General features: G+C 44.1%; 1 protein-coding gene and 1 long non-coding RNA gene across 7 annotated transcripts in view; one reads left to right on the top strand and one right to left on the bottom strand.

Annotated features, from left to right (window-relative positions):
* GRM8 (glutamate metabotropic receptor 8) overlaps positions 1–18,445 on the bottom strand; it is a 570,836-nt gene that overhangs the window by 366,986 nt on the left and 185,405 nt on the right. The window contains exon 1 of one of the 6 annotated variants that reach the window (XM_075928375.1): positions 236–307. The exons of 4 other annotated variants lie outside the window; for them this stretch is intronic. The gene's annotated coding sequence lies outside the window, so the exon portion shown is untranslated. Of the gene's footprint in view, positions 1–235; positions 308–18,445 lie in introns of those variants that run through there. One more of the 6 variants, XM_075928383.1, reaches the window with a different exon arrangement.
* Positions 1,129–13,888, top strand: LOC142829262 (uncharacterized). Its single transcript, XR_012903700.1, has 3 exons — positions 1,129–1,265; positions 1,592–1,752; positions 13,377–13,888. It is a non-coding gene; the product is annotated as an uncharacterized LOC142829262 (long non-coding RNA).

Raw genomic sequence — 18,445 nt, 5'->3', positions numbered from 1 at the left:
ATACTCATCAGAGGATAGTCCAAGTTTTTTGGGGGGGAAAGCTCCTCTATAGTTCTGGTCTCCCCTCTCAGGGGAAGACTCTGTAATGTCATGGGGAAGGATGGGGGGAATCTGGGCCTGCCCACTACTCCAGGTTCTGGGCCAACAACCCTAAGACTGCAGCAACTCTCAATCTGACAGCTTCTTCTCTGACCACTTCCCCAAACAATCCCTCCCAGTACCTTTCTTCTGGTACCTGAGCAAGTCACTCCTGCTCCTCCATGACACTCTGCCTTACTCTCAGCTCTCACTCAAAACACCTCTCACTCTCAGATCTTGGGCTACTCTGCCCTCCCTCCAGGGAGTCCTTATAAACAAGCCCCAGCAGGCCTTAATGGGCTATGGGTGCCCTCATTAGCCTGTTGCTTGCAGCAAGCTCTTAATTGACTCCAAGGGCCTGTCTGATTATACTGCACTAGGCTCAGCCCTGTTAACTCAGGGAGAGGAAACTGCTTACTCGGAGCCCAGCATACCTTCCCTCCATTAGGGCGTGGCAGTCAGCTGGTCTGGGTCTGTCAGAATATATATAAACACTAATGCAAAACAAAAATTCTAGGTTTTTATTCACTTATACATGCTTCTAAATAATCACTTTTTAAAAACCAGTAGCACATTCTAAGAGTAATATATCTCCTGACATGTTTCATCCCTTACCTTGCTGCTTGCTTAATCAATTTAAACTTTTGCCCTACGCTACTGGCATTTCCAAAAGCAACATATGTAAAGACATATGTCCATTTCCATTTTATTATCTTAACCACACTAGAAACTGGCCACAGGTTGTGATGAATAAACACCTCCACTCCAACACCTCAGGTAAGTGCTAGGCTAGTTCCAACTTAATCCACAGTGGCTAGAAGATGTTGTGAGGGAGGTAAAAAACAACAAAAAAAAAAACTTGGTCCTTTGCCAATGAACAAGTGAGAGAAAAAATTCTTTCCCTGACCCTCTAATCAATTAGGCCCACATCTTTTGTCAGATTGGGTTCCCATTCCTAATTCAGGTGGTCTGCTAGAATGGAGCCAAAAGAGGCTCCACATGGCCCCCATATTGGGAATGCTAACCAATCAGTAATCTTCTCCCCCCAAAAAAACTGGCAACTGGATGCCAGAGACTCCCAGGGGAGGGAGTTACCTTCTGTCCTTATCACGTGTCTCCCTGCCTTGCTTCTGGGACTGTCACACTTTTATCATTGGCTCCATCAGGTTCCCGAACAATTAATGCAGGTGGGTGGCACTTGGTCTATAGATAACATATCACATAAAACACTCTTGCTATTTTAGTACTTTAAAGACAATTAAATCCTATGCTCTGTTAATGTTCATTTAGTACCTTAATTTTGAGTACTTAAAAAATCAATAACAATCTTAATTCTAACTACAGATAAGTAGTCTGGGTCTTTAAGTATGTCTGAACCTAAGAAATTTAAGAAAATATATAAAACAATTTGGGTCACTACATCTTACTCCATTTTTAGTATATGTTTCCCCTTGAGGCAGTCCCGTTTTTTTCAAAGAAGCTAGTGTTTTTAATTAACAACTTTGCATTGTAGGCAATTCTACACATTTCTGAGCTGCAATTCAGAGTGGTGAGAGAAAGTACTCAATTGTTATGCTGAAAAATAATAACTTCAAACAACTGTCTCAACTTATCTGGATACATTATATAATCTTGGTGCATTAAGATGCCTGGAGTTCCATAATACCTTGAAAAGTAAGTTGCAATCTTCCAGCATTGTTATGATATTACAAATATGTTAACTCCAGGAAGTATGTGTTCTCACTTTCATTTATCCAGAAATATTAGCTTTTACACTGCGAATCAGTCAGCAGTATTACTGATTCATCAAAAAGTGACATGAAAGATTCCTTAAGATAACTCAATTGAACACTTAACTTTGGTGTCTTGTTTATATGCATTATGATAAAGATTCACAGTTTGATCTATGGCGCTTAATTTTTCAAGGTTTGGATTCTACTAAACATTGAATATTTCTGGAAACTTTCTATTTGACAGTTTTTGAGTATGAAAAGAGTTAGATGGCTTCTTGTAGAAAAGGTATAGAAATTGCTCTCATTTTAAAGTCCTTTTTATTATTATAGAATCATAGTGTTAGATGGAACTACAATTATCATCTAGTCTCATGCCTTGTCAAAATGCAGGATTTGTTGTGTCTAACCATCCAAGACAGATGGGCATCCAGTCTTCTTTGGAAGACCTCCAATGAAGGAACTTCCCCAACCTCCCAAGGCTGTCTGTACCATTGATCTAGTATTCTTACAGACAGAAAGTTTTTCCCTCAGAGTTAAACTAAATTTGCTATGCTGTAATTTGAAAGCTTTGCCCCTTGTTTTGAGTTTATGGCAAGATAACAACTTTTCTCCATCTTTTTATGCCAGCCTTTCAGGCTATCGCAACTTTGTCTAATATAAGAGGCTTCATTGTATGAAATGTTTTCCTTTGTTGTGTCACCTAAGTGCTTTTTAACTTACCCTTTTCAGGCATTTTATTCAATTCCTCACCCTCTTGGTTTTAAACACTTAAGATTTCAACCTCTCAGATAGAAATGTGATGGAAATATGTTTATTTTGTAAAAAATCTTTGACCAGCTGTCATGTTATTGGATTTTAAGGGGAGCAGACAGATCATTGTTGCACCCATGGGTTGTGTTTGCCCCAAATTCTGTACAAAGTGGGCCATCTCAGGTGTCAAATGAAAGCTTATGTTCTACTGATTCTATGTATGCTATACATGTACTTGTATGATGTTTGTATGTGAAGTTATGAATATGGGCTCTGTTCTTGTACTATAAATGTTCTCTGTCTGGGAGGGAGCAATGGGGCTGGACTGCCTATTGTGAGAAAGGAGAGTTCAGTAAATGGATATATTGCTTCATGGACAATGGCTCTCAGAGTGGCCAATACACACCTGAGGAATGTGTCTGGGAGCCTGCAGACTAGCCAGTGCCTCATGGCTGTTGGCATGTGAAACACAGATAGGTCAATGAGAAGTCCTGTGCCATCTTAGGGTACGTCTACACAGCAAAGTTATTTCGAAATAACATGCATCTGACGAAGTGGGTCTTTGCCCATGAAAGCTTATGCTCCAATAAATCTGTTAGTCTATAAGGTGCCACAGGACTTCTTGTTGTTCTTGCAGATTGACTAACATGGATACCCCTCTGATACTTGTCACAGATAGGTCACTTGATCATGTGACCAGCTCCAGCTTGGGAGACACCAGGAATATAAAAATGCCATGAGGGTGTCTCCATCTTGTCTTCAATCTTGCTACTGATTCCAGATGCATCCTTGCTAGGGACAGAGAGCCAGGAAGGATTGCTAACCCATCTTAATATAGGATGTACACCAGAAACTTCTAAGCTAGCAGTTTGTAACAGCTTTGCTAAGAAACTGCATCAAAAACTTGGTAATTGATGTATGTAATGTATTCTCCTTAACAATCTTGCTCTCAACCTTTTCTTTCTTTTATTAATAAACCTTTAGATTTAGATTCTAAAGGATTGGTTCAGTGTGCTCTTGTGGGTAAGATCTAAAGTGTACATTGACCATGGATTGTGGCTGGTTCTTCGGGACGAGGAGGATCTGTTCGGAGGTGGTGAGATTCGGTTTTATAACCTCTCACCTGTGTGTAAGGCCTGGGGCTAATTGCGGCACAGGGAGAGTTGAGGTGTCTGAGGGATTTTGCTCTTGAGGTTTCCTGCTGGCCAGACTGGCAGCCGAAGCGCTCTGCGTGACTGGTTTGTGGCCTATTTGGGACAGGTCTCCAGTCAAGGGCTGTAAGTAGCCCTGGTTTTGAGCAATTTGCCATGAGCTAATGCCCTCAGCGGTGCCCAGACCCAGCCCGTTCCATCACACCAGCTCTAGCAATAGATGAGTTTGATTATTTTATATTTTATTCCTAAGCCAGTCCCTTAAGTACCTGAGGGTATGTCTACACTACAGCGCTAATTCGAACTAACTTAGTTCGAATTAGTTAATTCGAACTAAGCTAATTCGAATTAGCGCAGCTAGACTTAAAAACTAGTTCGAATTAGCGTTTTGCTAATTTGAACTAGCATGTCCACACAGAGTGGACCCTGAAGCGGGGTTAAGGATGACCGGAAGTAGTGCCAGCAGGGCATCAGATGAGGACTTAGAGTGTGGAGCTGCTGCCTCAGGATAGCCGAGGGCTGTGCTTAAAGGGACCCGACCCCCACCCCGGACAGACAGTTCTCAGGGGTTCCCCGCTTGCAAAGCAGTCCTGGCTTGGAGTGCCCTGAGTGCCCACACGCGGAACATCACAGCACTCGGCCATCACCCTGGCTGCACTTGCCACAGGCTGCCATCCAGAGGGAAGGGGCAATCGGGGGGCTGCAGGACAACTTCCACCCGGAGAAGCCTGCAGAGCCAGCCCAGTCCTCCCCATCGTGGGCTCGTACCCCATTCCTCCCTCACCTCCTTCCACTTACCCTTCCCTAGCCCCCCTTCCTGATGTACAAAATAAAGAAAACGTGGTGTCAAAAATAGAATCTCTCTTTATTGAACAAAACTGGGGGAGACTGGGAAAAAGAGGTGGGAGAGGGGAAGAGAGAGGCTGGGAGAGGGGAGTGCAACTAAAATGATCAGGGGTTTGGAACAGGTCCCATATGAAGAGAGGCTAAAGAGACTGGGACTTTTCAGCTTAGAAAAGAGGAGACTGAGGGGGGATATGATAGAGGTCTATAAAAGCATGAGTGGGGTGGAGAGGGTGCATACAGAAAAGTTCTTCATTAGTTCCCATAATAGAAGGACGAGAGGACACCAAAGGAAGGGAATGGGTAGCAGGCTTCAAACTAGTAACAGAAAGTTGTTCTTCACAAAGCAAAGAGTCAACCTGTGGAACTCCTTGCTGCAGGAGGCTGTGAAGGCTACAACTAGAACAGAGTTTAAAGAGAAGTGAGATCAAGTCATGGAGGTTGGGTCCATGGAGTGGTATTAGCCAGGGGGTAGGAGTGGTGTCCCTGCCCAAAGTTTGTGGAAGGCTGGAGAGGGATGGCACGAGACAAATGGCTTGGTCACTGTCTTCGGTCCATGCCCTCCAGGGTCCCTAGGGTTGGCCGCTAGATGGACCCTGGACTAGATGGACCTTTGGTCTGACCCAGTACGGCCATTGTAAGCTCAGGGCTCAGGGTCAGGGGTCTCAGTGGACCACCTTGATTTTCATGCACACCTGCTCCTGGGTGGCCAGGCTGGCAGCTCTCCTGCCCTAGACGGCCACTTTCCTGTGCCTAGTGCGGAGGTCGTGGACGAGGTCCACGATGTCCGCACTAGCCCAGGCAGGTGCCCACCTCTTGCGGTCCCGGGCAAGCTCCCAGGAGCCGCTAGCCTGGTCCCAGGAAGAGGGGGAGAGCTGGGGGGCATCGGGTGGCTGGCTCGAGCCATGCCAGGTGCAGGGTCTTCTGGCTGGGTGCTGGCAGGCTTGCACCTGGCACGGGCATCGTAGCCAGCCCGTGCCCCTTTAAGGGGTCCGGGGCCGGGAGGGGGGCATACGAGTTTCCCTGGTGTTGGCCAGAGTGGCCACCAGGGAAAGCTGGGGAGGGCTAGCCTCCCACTAGTTCGAATTAAGGCGCTACACACCCCTTAATTCGAACTAGTAAGTTCAAACTAGGCTTAGTCCTCGTAGAATGAGGTTTACCTAGTTCGAACTAAGCGCTCCGCTAACGTCCATTAGTTCGAATTAACTTTGTAGTGTAGACATACCCATAGATCCCTTCGGCCGTGGATCGCTATTCCTGGGCAATGGGAATCTGCAATCACCTGTACCTGTGAAGGTGCAGGTAAATATAGTGGCAGCGGCCCACCAGGGCTTAACCCTGGTGAACTGTCACTGTGCTATTGCCCACCCCTTTTAAGAGTATGGGTGTAAATGAGGGGTGTGTGTCAGCTCTCCCCATGGGCACCCTAAAGCAGGGTTTCCAAAGGTGGGAGATCTGCCAGCCCTTTCAAGCATTGGAACTGAAGCCATGATCTCCAGCTCCTGCTGTGAGGCTTGAAATCTTGATCCCCCCCCCCCCCACACACACACACACACACACAATGAATTCCCAGCACCCCCAGGTTGAAGCCCTGATCCTTAGAATGCCTCTCCCCTCCTTGATAGCAGCCCTGATCCCCCCCCCCCCCACACCCCTCACCCAAGGGCTGAAGCCACAAGCCCTGGGAACCCCTGTGGGGCTGAAAGCAGGAGCTGAGGGGCTGAAATCCCAGTCCCCACTTGAGCAAAGCTGAAGCTGGGAGCAACGGGACTAAATCCTGGATCCCTGGCGCTCCCCATGCAGCAGAAGCCCCCAACTCCATGGGCAGAGCTGGGCGGCACTGGGAATGTTGCCCACCTCCCCCACAAACTTCAGTGGAAGTGCAGTGCAGTCCTGGGGACAGACCCACCCCTCCTCTCTCCCTGCCCTCTGGCCAGTCTGGAGGTGGGAAGCCAGAGCTGGATAGAGCAGGCCAGCTGCTCCCCTGGCTGGCGCCATGGCACAGATATCTGTGCTGTTCCCTCCTTTCCTGCCACTGCTGCTGGTGAGGGGATTGAAGCTGCCCCTCAGCTCCCAGCCCCCTTTACTCACACAGCCAGTAAGAGCCACAGGGGTGGAGGACCCATCTCCATGGATGGCAGAGCCCTCTGGGAACAGGGGGACCACAAAGCCTCTCTTGATACCCATTCTCTGAACCCTGAGGTATCCCCCCTGTCTACACACAGCCATTTGCTACTCCCTCCCTGCCTCCTCAGCTACCCTTTGAGCACATGATCCCTGACTGCTCCCTCTGATGGGGTAAACACAAACATTATTGAGTTTTCTTCTCTACCATGTGAAACTTCTGATACGCAGTGCGGATTCCTATATCGATTGAGAAGCCTTCTCTTAGTAAAAAGCATGTTGGGCTTTGTGCAGACAATACCAATACAAATTCTGATGGTGCTAAATGTGCTGGGGAAACAACGTATGGTGAAAACTGCAAGTCAAACTAGAGGAAAGATGTTTGGTCTTGGTTGCAGTATCGTTCATAACTGCTGCAACCAGCAGCTGGCTGTCTTCCAGTTGTTTTGGAATCCTGTGCTGGGAAAGTTTAGGGCAGGGGGTAGGGAGGTGCAGGACTCAGGGCAGGGTGTGGAGGTGCAGGCCAAGGGACTCAGAGCAGAGGGTGGGAGGTTTGGGGGGCTGAGGGCCAAAGGTGGAGGTGCAAGAGTCAATGCTACGGGTCGGAGACTCAGGGCAGGGGGCTGGGAGGTGAGGAAGTTACTGGGGGGCTGGCCATGGTGGCAAGGAAGTCACTGTTCCAGCTGCAGCTTCTCCAGGAGGGCAAAGGGGAGCAGCTCATTGCAGGAGTTTGGGGATGTACTGCCCAGCACCCCACTGGCTGGTGGCTCCTGGTGGGGGGGGGGGGGTGGTCTATCTGGCTTTGCCAGCCAACCAGTGTGCCCACCCCCCTGGTGGCTCCTGGGTCCATTGCAGTGAGGCTAGTGGCCATCGTGGCTCCTCCCCGCCCCCGCACTGTCTGGTGCTGCAGCAAAGTGCAGGGGGGAGGGTTTTAGAGCAGGGGAGCTACTTACTGGGTCTAATGACTCATAACATGGTGAGCCCCAGCCCTAGCTGGCCACTGTCTTGATTGGGGTGGGCAAGAAAACAACAGCAGTTCACAAGGGTTAGTCCCTGGACTGCTGCCACTATATTTACCTGCGCTTCCCAAGTACAGGCAATCGCAGCTCCCATTGGCAAGGATCTGTGCCCAATGTGAGTTGCGATCCCCCGGACCTGCGGAGGTGCAGGTAGACATGGTGGTATCGGTGCCTACTAGGGGCTAACCCTGGCAGACAGGATCCAGCCCATTAGCTGTTATTTGCAGATGCACATTATAAAATATATAGTCAGATACTAATGCAATGTGTCTTTTAATGGGGGCTGATTCAACTTAATGCTATTTTGAACATTTGTACTGCTGAACTCACTTAAATCAGAGCAATTTTACCAGGTTTTCTGTATTTGGCATATGGAAATATGGTCATCCTATATATTTGGGATTTTTTTTTGCCCTGATATAGCCAATATTATTTTATTTCCTGCCCATATTTCATAGCCTCCCTAAGATTAAATAAAATCATGTGAAGCGCTGTATCAATTGTTCTGCACAACCACTCCACATTTTTTTACCCAAGTCACCGCTGTTTAAAATGATTATTATTGAGCTCTTTGCATGAAAAATAAAGATGATTGGCTGTTGCAAGAGCAGCAGCTGTGAAAAGTGACTGATTTGGGGCCATATTTTGCCATCCTTACTCAAAGTAAGTGATTCTTATTCTTCAAGTGGTTTCATTGAGATCACGGGAATTATTGCAGGTGTATCGCAGAATGACAGAACCGAAAGGCAGAAGGGACAATCAGATAATCTGTTGTGACCTCGTGAATACAATAGTCCACTATACCCAACCCCATTACCTCTCCAAACTAGGGTCATGCGCCATGTTTGTCAAAATTTCTCTGGGGACCTGATATTATATGACAATGATAAATCAGAGTTCCATTTTTTTGTTTCGGAAGATTCATTGAATGTTATTTTGTGGCTGTGCTACATACACAACACATCTTGTAGCAATGTGTTTTTACCTGTAGAGTCCAAGAAATGACCATTCTGGGGTTTATTTAATCTGTTGCTTGATGTGGTAATGGCACTTTATCAGGGTGTTATTGTGGTCAATACTGTGGGGCATCAATCTTATTGTATTTGAAAGCTTTCTATTCTTACATCCCCTCGATGTGTGACCTGAACAAAAAGGTTAATTCTTTCTCCTTTGTTTCCATTTTTCATTTTCCTTTGTAACTTGGAGGTCTAGAAATTATTTTTCAATAATAAGGTTTCAGAATTTTCCATAGGAAATCATATTTCTAATGACCAAAGTTTTGATTTACAAAGCAGTATGAAAATTTAGTGCAAGTAATTTTCATTCAGATTTCTATTGTGAGGATTCTGTTATTATTCAAATCATTTTAAGGAATGTAATAATAATATTAGGCCAGATTGCGACTCCCTTATGTCAAATATGGTACTTCTCAACATAAAGGGAACAGTCTGTTCCATATTGAAGATTGGTATTAAATTATCATTAATAATATTGCATTAAATACTGAGAAACTCAGTCTCTGAAGACTGCTTTCAAGAGGCTTCCGTTCAAAAAGAATATATAGAGGAAGTTTTTTACTCTATTATCTTCTATGCCTCCCTGCACATGGGACCCCATCCCTGATTTTTTTAAAGGTGTGTCTTCCCTCTGTTCCCTCAAGTTCCTCCCTGAAACTCATTTTCATATTACATATTAAGGAATCAGCGAGCGATGTGCTGGTTGGGCCGCTCTTGGGGACTAGACGATTTTATTTTGCCATTTTAAAAAAATCCATTATTTGGAACAATCAAATTGTGAACATAATTATAGTTCCATGATATCAGCTGCATAGCCTGCATATCATTATCCTCATCCTCCTTCCCTTGTCATTACAATTTCCCTATTTGTTACACTTACCTCTTTTCTGTTGTTTCATGAGAAACTGAAAGCTCTCTGTGCAAGAGTTGTGTCTGTGAATGTGTATAGTGTCTAGTATGAGAAGAGGCCAATCTTGATTGTGCCCCTTGAGCACTGTTAACAATAAGACTGTAGCTCCTTTGCAGAATTGAAATGCAACAATGTGCAATTATACTATTATAAAGCAGCGTAAGAAAAAGACTGAATTGAGTGGCATGCTAAGGTTCTAAGATGAGCTGATATGGAACAACAGGCACAGAACTCCTTTCTTCCTTGTGGCCAGTCCACAGGATTGCTCGGAATAGGTTGGAAGCAGAAGGGAGAGTATGAAGAGCTTCCATTCACTTCTGGTCTCTTACTGCTGCATTAATCTCTTCCTCTCCAGATTCCTTCCATTTTGATTACCTTAAAATGTTGATTTCTGATCCTTCTTCCAAACCAAAGAGTCAGGGCTATCATAGGAAGGTATTCTTTTAATAAGTCCCAAAACAAAACAATTAAAGTACCAATATTTGCGAGTCACCATCCTAGGGTCCTACTGTCTACTGAAAGTATTTTTAAAACTTCTTCAACCTCAGAGTCTGATTTCCACTCTGTTCCCTGATTGACCATGATGGCAAAACCAATGGAATTTCAGCAGTGTAGAATTGCTGAAACACAACAGAGAAGAGGCCCCTTTGGTATCTAATCTGAGAGATCTGATAGGATGACATACCACTTTAATGGTAAAAATATAATTCTTTGGATATCTTTGTGAAGGTTCCTGAAGTCTATCATCTCTGCATCAGAAACTTTGAATGGATGTGACAGCACAGATGGGAGCTTTGTGTGATCGGAAGTAACATTCTGACAAGTCTACCAGATGTCTTCAATTGCCTAGGATAACCTAGGAATAATAGCCACTATTCTGGGAATATGCAGGGTAGGCCACATCAGTGTCTTGGCGTTTTAAATAACTCTTGCTGCAACAGAGACACTTCTGTGCCTAACAACAAGCCCTGTCACGGTAGCTGTTCAAAGAAGAAACCCTGTAGGTGGCCATACAAAAAACGATTGACAATTATGGTACACACAGGACCTGAAATGCAGATGGGTTGGGCACCTGCAACTCCCACTGACCTAACTCAAGTGACAAAATGTTATAGGCCTAGAATATTATCCCTGTAAGATGAAGGTGCACTCCCTTTGCAAAGCGTAGAGCTGGATCCAGGTCTAGCAACATCTTTCACAAATACATATTTTAAACTGCAGAGGTATATGTAGCCTCTCAACCAATCTTTTCCATCCCCCAGGCAACATCACCCATAAAAATGATTAAACGATTACTTTTAAAACTTTACAACAGGGACTCCTAGGCAAAATCTATTTTGCCTGTAATTCATTTTTCTAAGTATATTTTAAAAGGTCTTTTTAAAAAAAAAATGTGCTTACAATTTTGCTTTCTAGGCTCCATTACAGGAAGAATTACGCTTTTCATTACATGGTAACAGAGGTCTATTGCCTGGAGGATGCATCATTCAAATCAGCTTTACCTGGATGATGAGCCTGAGCCTGTGCCCATGTCACACCAACTCAGCAGTGAGAGCCCAAAGCTACCTCTACACACTATGCAGCTATCACACACTTTCTCATGCTAGTCTATTTAGTAATGTAGCCTCTGGAAATATGAGCAGTGACAGCACAGCTTTGCCACGCCGAGTGTTTATCCACAGGATTGAGGTGGGTTTGCATTCAGCCCAGCTAAGCCATGCAGCCTGATGCTGAGCGCCCACTACCGTGGTGTCATAGGGTACAACTTCAACAGATGATCCTGTATGGATCACAAAGAGTTCAGTCTCATGCTGAAAATAGTTTTGAGTGAAATGAGCCCACTTTGAAGGTGGAAACCAAACTCTGAGGGACCAATTTTCAAGCTGAACACTAAAAGTAGGCCTGCAAATTTTGCATATGCTCCCAAATGTTTGAGTAAATGAGGTAAATGCATGTCTAATGCCTCTATTTTTATATGTAACAGATGTGGATTCACTTGTGCCATTGCTCACGGTTAAGAGTCCCCTGATGTCAGGGGTGGGGGACCTCAGGCCCGGGGGCCAAATGCAGTCCTCAGCATGACTGGATCAGCCCCCCCAAGACTTAGAGCCCCCATTACCATTAGGGAGCCTGCCCTGGTGCTTCAGCCCCACCACTGCCCCACTGTGGGGCTGGAGCACACAAGAACTCCTAAGTTGGACTCCCCTAGGCTCTGGTGTGGAAGGAGAATGTGGGGAGTGTCTTCTCACTTGAGGATCACATCAGTAAGGAATATTTTTTTCTTCTTCTCACGTGTGTGCAGCTCCTGATTGATTTTTCTGTGGGTCAGTGGCCTAAAAAAGGTTCCCCAGCCCAGCCTTAAGTAGACAGGTGGGAAGGGAGTGGTAGTTGTATATGGTATGGAAGGGTATTATTATTATTCATTTGTGTCACTGTAGCACCTAGGAGCCCCAGGCATGGAAGGGTGGTATATTACATTGCTTTTTTGACCCTGTTCAGTGGCATTTAGAATAACCTGCATATCTAAAATATCAGCATAGGAAAAGCCTTCTGGGCCATCATCATACACTCAAGTTGTGCAGCAGTTTTCTAAAGTCAGTAAGTGCTCAAGAAATTATTCTCACGTGGGCAGTACCCCGGCATGCTGTCACTGTATCATGAGACATATGCAAACATCTATTTTAACATGATCTCTGCTCCACTGACCTCATCTAATACAAGGCAAAAAACAAACCACAACAGGCAAAGGGTGACATGAGAGGGTAGAATATGCATGTGAAGTAATTGGTGTGTGGATAGCCCTTGTGTTTGTTTTATATAATTAACATGCTTTATTCCTTATTCAGACCCAAGTGTAAAGTGTCGAATTTAAGCATGAATAACAGTTCAGAGGATTCTCTGTTTTATGTGCATTGATCCTTTGGTGAAGTGTCTGAGACCCTTGTCCTATGTACATAGCAGCCGGACACTTTCGACACATGATAGCATAAATTATATTTCTGGATGAGCAGGAATATGTGTTCTTGATCTTATAACTCAGTTGGTTGGGTCCAATAATGGTATCAGCAGAGTGAATATGTGGACAAAGCTGGCAACGGGGTTTGTTGCAAGGGACGGTACCAGGGTTGGTATTAGTGTGGTATGTCAAGATCAAGAACACATATTCCTGTGCATCCAGAAATATAATTTATGCTATCATGCACCGAAAGGATCAATGCCCACAAAACAGATATCAGACAGGATCACAAAGAAAAAACAGTTTCTTGACATTTCAACTAGAAAGGACATTGTCTCAACGACTTAATTACCTGCATCCTGCTTCAAAAGCCTTTTAAGACTGCACTTGAAAGAGAATCCTCTGAACTGTTATTCATGCTTAAATTCGACACTTTACACTTGGGTCTGAATAAGGAATCTAATTACCTTACCCATTACAAAGATAGCTTCCCCAGTTATCACCTCTAATATCATTAGCTCTCAGACATTTACCTTCCCCCCCGCCCCCATCTCCCTTCTGTTCTGAAATTTGATTTGTCCTTTTCATATGTGTTCATTTTTTTTAAATTGTATCCTTTGGTATATATGGTTGTGACAATTTTCTTCCACTATTTGATCTGAGGAAGTGGGTCTGGCCCACGAAAGCTCATCACCTAATAAACCATCTTGTTAGTCTTTAAAGTGCTACATAGACCTATATTTTATTTCCTCAGGGGATGGGGAGGCTCAGCTGGATCTCTCCTTGCTTCTCACAGGGGCTGGTTCGAGGAGAAATGAAAACAATGGCAGCGAAGCTTTCAGTGCTCCACTGCAGAGAAACAGAAGCCAGCCATGCTAGAGCACTAAGAAGAACATTTAAAAACATATTGGATGTTCTGTGCCTTAAGTGCTGTGTCTGTGCTCTCCGTGAGAGCGGAAATGGAGCAGTGGTGTCCAAGAAGCTTAAATTCCTGCCACCCATGGTAACAATTTCTCACTTCGATTTCACATTTTCCTTTGCCTCCTTTGCAATGAAGGATTTTACTGTACGATTACTGCAGTGAGATGAAAATAAAATCTCTGGCCATGGACAAAGCTCACAGATGGCAAAGAACTTTCATACAATGCAAAAATGTATATTTCTTCTTTCTTTTCTTTGTTACTAACTTCATGATATGTGGCTGTGCTGTCAATGCTGTGAAATTAAAATGAAATTAATAGCAGCTACCAGTGCACCAAGTTGTCCAGTGTGCACCTGTATACTGCAGACCTTTAAAAAAACAATCACCCAATAAAAATAATCTATTCCCCTTTACTTTGTATTAAAGTATAACTAGACTTCAAGCAGCCACTGAAACACCACAATGAGAAATACTTGTCTGGAGAAGAGGCTACTGGTGGTACAGAAACTATGCTGTGTAAATGCACGATTAAGTGGTGTGAGCTGAGTTGCTGATGTGGCCAAGTCTGGCACAAAATTTAATCTGGTTAATTTTTTTTCACTTCCTTCTGAATATTTGATTTGATTTTTAATTTCCCCCGAAGTGAACAATACACTAAATTCAACATAAATTCATGGAATGTTTGTCACAATCTCCATTTTTATGAAAAAAAAGTGTCTCCAAAATTTCCCCCCATTTTTACTTCTGAGCTTTTAAAAACATCTTTTGTGCAAAGTTCTCCTACTGCCAATTAATGCATATAATCCATACCAACAGATGTAATAGCAGCGTAGGATACACTCACACTAGTAAAATATCCTTTTGATCTAGACCAGGGATGGGAAACCTATGGCCTGCAGGCCCATGGCATGCCTTAAGATAGCCCACAAGGATTTAATCCTAGCCCCAGGAAAGTTAGTTTAGTCCCGGGGTAAGCCCTGTGCCTCCGCACTCCTCCCACTCCACCCCAGGGCTGGAGTTCAAGGGAAATAAGAAAAGTGTCTCTCTCTTTTTTGTTCTACTTCTCACCTGGGGGCCAGATGTGTGTGTGGTTTTTTGCTTCTCACTTTTATGAGACAATTTTTCTGTGGGTCAGTTGCCCCTAACCCAAAAAAAGGTTCCTACTCCTGATCTAGACAAGATTATGTTTAGATTTGCCCAAATATTTCAATATGTCAAATCCATTTTTAATTGAAACTATGTCTCGTTTCACCATCCAAACCTGTAAAACTCTGCTTCTCACTTTTTAAACACGTGTCTTTAATATAACATTTCTTAGGCTATGTCTAGACTACACCTATCTATCGGGAAAAGGTACGCAAATTGCAGAGCACAATTTGTGTACCTTTTCCCGATAGTTTTTAGGATGAAGCTTTTCTGAAATTTGGCCCATCTACACTGGGCCAAATTTTAGAAAAGTCTCCTCTTTTGGAAGACCCCTTCTTCCTCGTGGAAGGAGGAAGTCAGGGCTTCCGAAAGAGTGTCTGCGATTGCGCAAGAAAAAGCAGAAGAGCAGACATGGTCCCTTGACATGACGGAGTTTTTCTGGGATACCGGAGGTATCCTAGAAAAACCCTGTAGGATAGACAAAGCCTTACATGCTAAAACAAGAAATCCCATAGTTACCCTGGGTTTTCTTTGCATGTCTGATTCATTCTTTGTAGCCCTTATTCATTGTCCAGCTGTCTACTTTAATAGCTCTCTTGAGTACAATAGTCTTGATATTACAACTAATACTACATCATGAGAATGGGAATTACACTATTTGTATTCTCAAATATATTTAAGAAAAAGATCATAAATAAATCTAGTGAAGATTGACAAACAGCAAAAATTATGTTAGGTTTAAAAAAAACCTGGTTGTGTAAGCTAGATTTTGTTTAGGGAAGACAGTCTCAGTTAATTAACAATTTCACTAAGTTTCAGAGAACTCCAAATCACGGTTTCAGACAATTTATTTTTGTATAGTTCCATTTTAGTTCCACTGTAGATATAACTTGTTCTGGTTCTTGTCATACGACAGCTTCTCTAGACAGTAGCCTTACAGATGCTTCAGAACTGCTTGACATTGGGTAGAAACACAGCCCCCAGATTTGAACTTGGGTGGTTGAAATCAGGACTTGAGGCTAAGTCTAGACTACACGGTTTTTCCGGGATACCTCCAATATCCCGGAAAAACTGTTCCGCGTCCAGGGAACGAGTTTTCTCTTTTGCTTTTTTTGCGGAAGAGCAAATGCGCTCTTTCAGAAGTCCTTGTATTCTTTGTTCCATGAGGAATAAGGGGGCTTCTGAAAGAGGGGTTTTTCTCAACATTTGGCCCCATCTAGATGGGCCAAATGTTGGAAAAGCCTCTTCCAAAAAAAGAATCAGAAAAAGCTACACAAAATGCAGAGGGCATTTTGCGTAGCTTTTTCAAAAAAAAAAAAAAAAAAAAGTGGCAGTGTAGACCCAGCCTGAATCTTAACTCTCCCAAATTTCTGTGTGTTCAGATTTGGTGTGAAGGTTTGACTCAATGTATGAGGTCCCGAGGGAAGCAAACTTGGATCTCAACTGAGGTCAAATCAGGCCAACCTCTAAAATAAATTTAAAGTGATCTCCTTAGGTCTAAAAACTTGTGTTTTGAATTGACCAACTTCCACAAAAATCAACAGTTCAAGGTCAACATAAGACTTGGATCAGAGAAAGATTCAACTGAATCTTTAATACCTTTTTTAAGGTCACCAGGACATACAGTTCTTGATCATACCATCACCTACAAAGAGCTGTTTTTACAGCTCAGTTATAAGTAAGTCCCCAGTTCAAAGTTTCTATTCATCACCTCCGTTTTGTTCTTTGCATCTAAACTACATTGTTTTAACTAAGCAGCAGCATTATAGGGACTGTTTATTTCGCATAATGAGGTCCTGATCAGTGTTCCCTATAAGTTGCGTGCTCAAGTGGCCCCTCAGAGATTCAAATACCACCCAGTTGATTAGCAGAGAGATCACAGCTGGCAGCATGTGTTTCTGCTGATGGTGCACATCCCCAAATACCTCAGTGCACAAAATGTATTCCATACGCCTGCACCCTCCCTCCTAGCCACACACTGTGCACCCTTTCTTGCTCCTGCTCCATTCCCCTAGCTAGACACTCTATTCCCAGCCTGCTTCTGCCCTCTACCTCCCACCCAGACCTCATAACCTCTCCCACTTTTGCATCCCACCTCCCTCCCAGATCTTGCATCGTATCCCTATCCCATTCACTGGAAGCCCTGTCACACACACTGAACCCCTCATTTTTGTCCCAACTCCAGAAACTAAGGGAGTCCATAAAATCCACTAACTCCAGAACCCCAGAAAAGTAAATCTGGCCTAAGGGAAGCCCTGAATCTCAGTTCTTCCTGTACCTTCCCCACATGCTATGGGGCTAGAGTGCTGGAGGAGTGAGGTATCTCAGTTGGGGGCCCCCTCAGTGAGGATGGGGGGGTTGGAGGAGTTTTTTGCTTCCCACTTGTGTGGTCCCCAACTGATCTTTCTGTGGGCCAGTGACCCCCAACCCAAATCCCTGCCATAAATAAAAAATATTGAAACCTTTTGTGTTGGACATAAATTAATATTTTACCTTGTTTAAAATGAAGTTTGATAAACTAACATGAAAAAGTTAAAATTCTTAGGGTGTGTCTAGACTACAGGGATTTTTCAAAAAAGTGGCGTTTTTTCAAAAAAATCTTTACCTGCATCTAGACTGCAGTCGTGTTCTTTCAAAAGTAAATCAAAATTGAAAAAAACACAATTTTTTTCTGGTGGTACCAGCTGAGGGAAGAGGAAAACTTGAGGGGTGTGCCCCTGCCCCAAAGCTGTATTGGCCCCTGGGCACTTGCGTCCCTGGAAAGAAGATGAGGGTTCCATGGAACAGACCCCCACAGGACTTCACCCCCAGCCGGGCTGGACACCCTGTGGTCACCCACCTTCCCACCCACACCTCACCCATTTCCCTGAACACCCCTGAGCTACCCTGACCCCAACCTGTGCTGGTGATCCAGCATCACACCCCCAGCAAGACTGGAGCCAGCTCTGGCTTGCTGCGGGAAGGAAGCCCCAAAGCTCCACACTACATCTGGCTTGCGGGGAAGTGCACACTCTGCTCCTCCCTGTATGGAGGGTACGGCCCAGGGAAGGAGGATTCAAGCTTGGCATGCCACTCTGGAAAGGTTATCAAATCCTACTCTATAGCTTGAGCTATAAAGCCAGCTGGCTCTCAGCTAAGGCTGTAGCGCTCACTCATTCTTATCTCCTGCTGTAAGTGAACCACATCCCTGTAGGTGTGTGGGATACACATGCAACAAAAATCATTTCAGTCTTAATGTAGGCATGGTTGTGCCTGCATTATCATCACCAGATATTGAGAGCTGTGCTGATTGTTTGGCTGCCAAGAAGCAACAATTGATCACTTTTTATTTTTCTAGATTCTGTTTCAGTTCCACATTTAAATTTAGTCCTAGCTCATGCTTTGTAGTCAAAAGAGAATTTGTTCTCAGTGACTCCATGTGACAGCTGCTGCACATGAAGGCAAAGTGTATTCTGACTGCTGTAATTGCCCACAAGAAGAATAAATGCTAAGAAATGACACAAATTTGCAATTTATATAATTGGCCATTTGTATGAAAGACAGAAGCATTAAATGCAATGAAATGGCTGGAATTTGCATTTTATTTAGTTCTACAGCTCTGTTGCTCTCAGTTCTACAGCAGTTTTGCCCCACAAAACCCATAGTTTAACTAAATTGGGGAGGCCCCACAGCATCAGCTATATAAATGGTACTGAAACTGTAACAGTCACAGTATGTGTCATTGAATTAATCCTCAGGAAGCCACAAAATAATCAAATCACAGTGTTCTGACAGCATGTTGTGATAACTGCATCCTA

This window comes from Pelodiscus sinensis, chromosome 1 (assembly GCF_049634645.1).
Source record: "Pelodiscus sinensis isolate JC-2024 chromosome 1, ASM4963464v1, whole genome shotgun sequence".
Taxonomy (NCBI): Eukaryota; Metazoa; Chordata; order Testudines; family Trionychidae; genus Pelodiscus; species Pelodiscus sinensis.
This window is presented reverse-complemented; position numbering and strand designations above follow the sequence as displayed.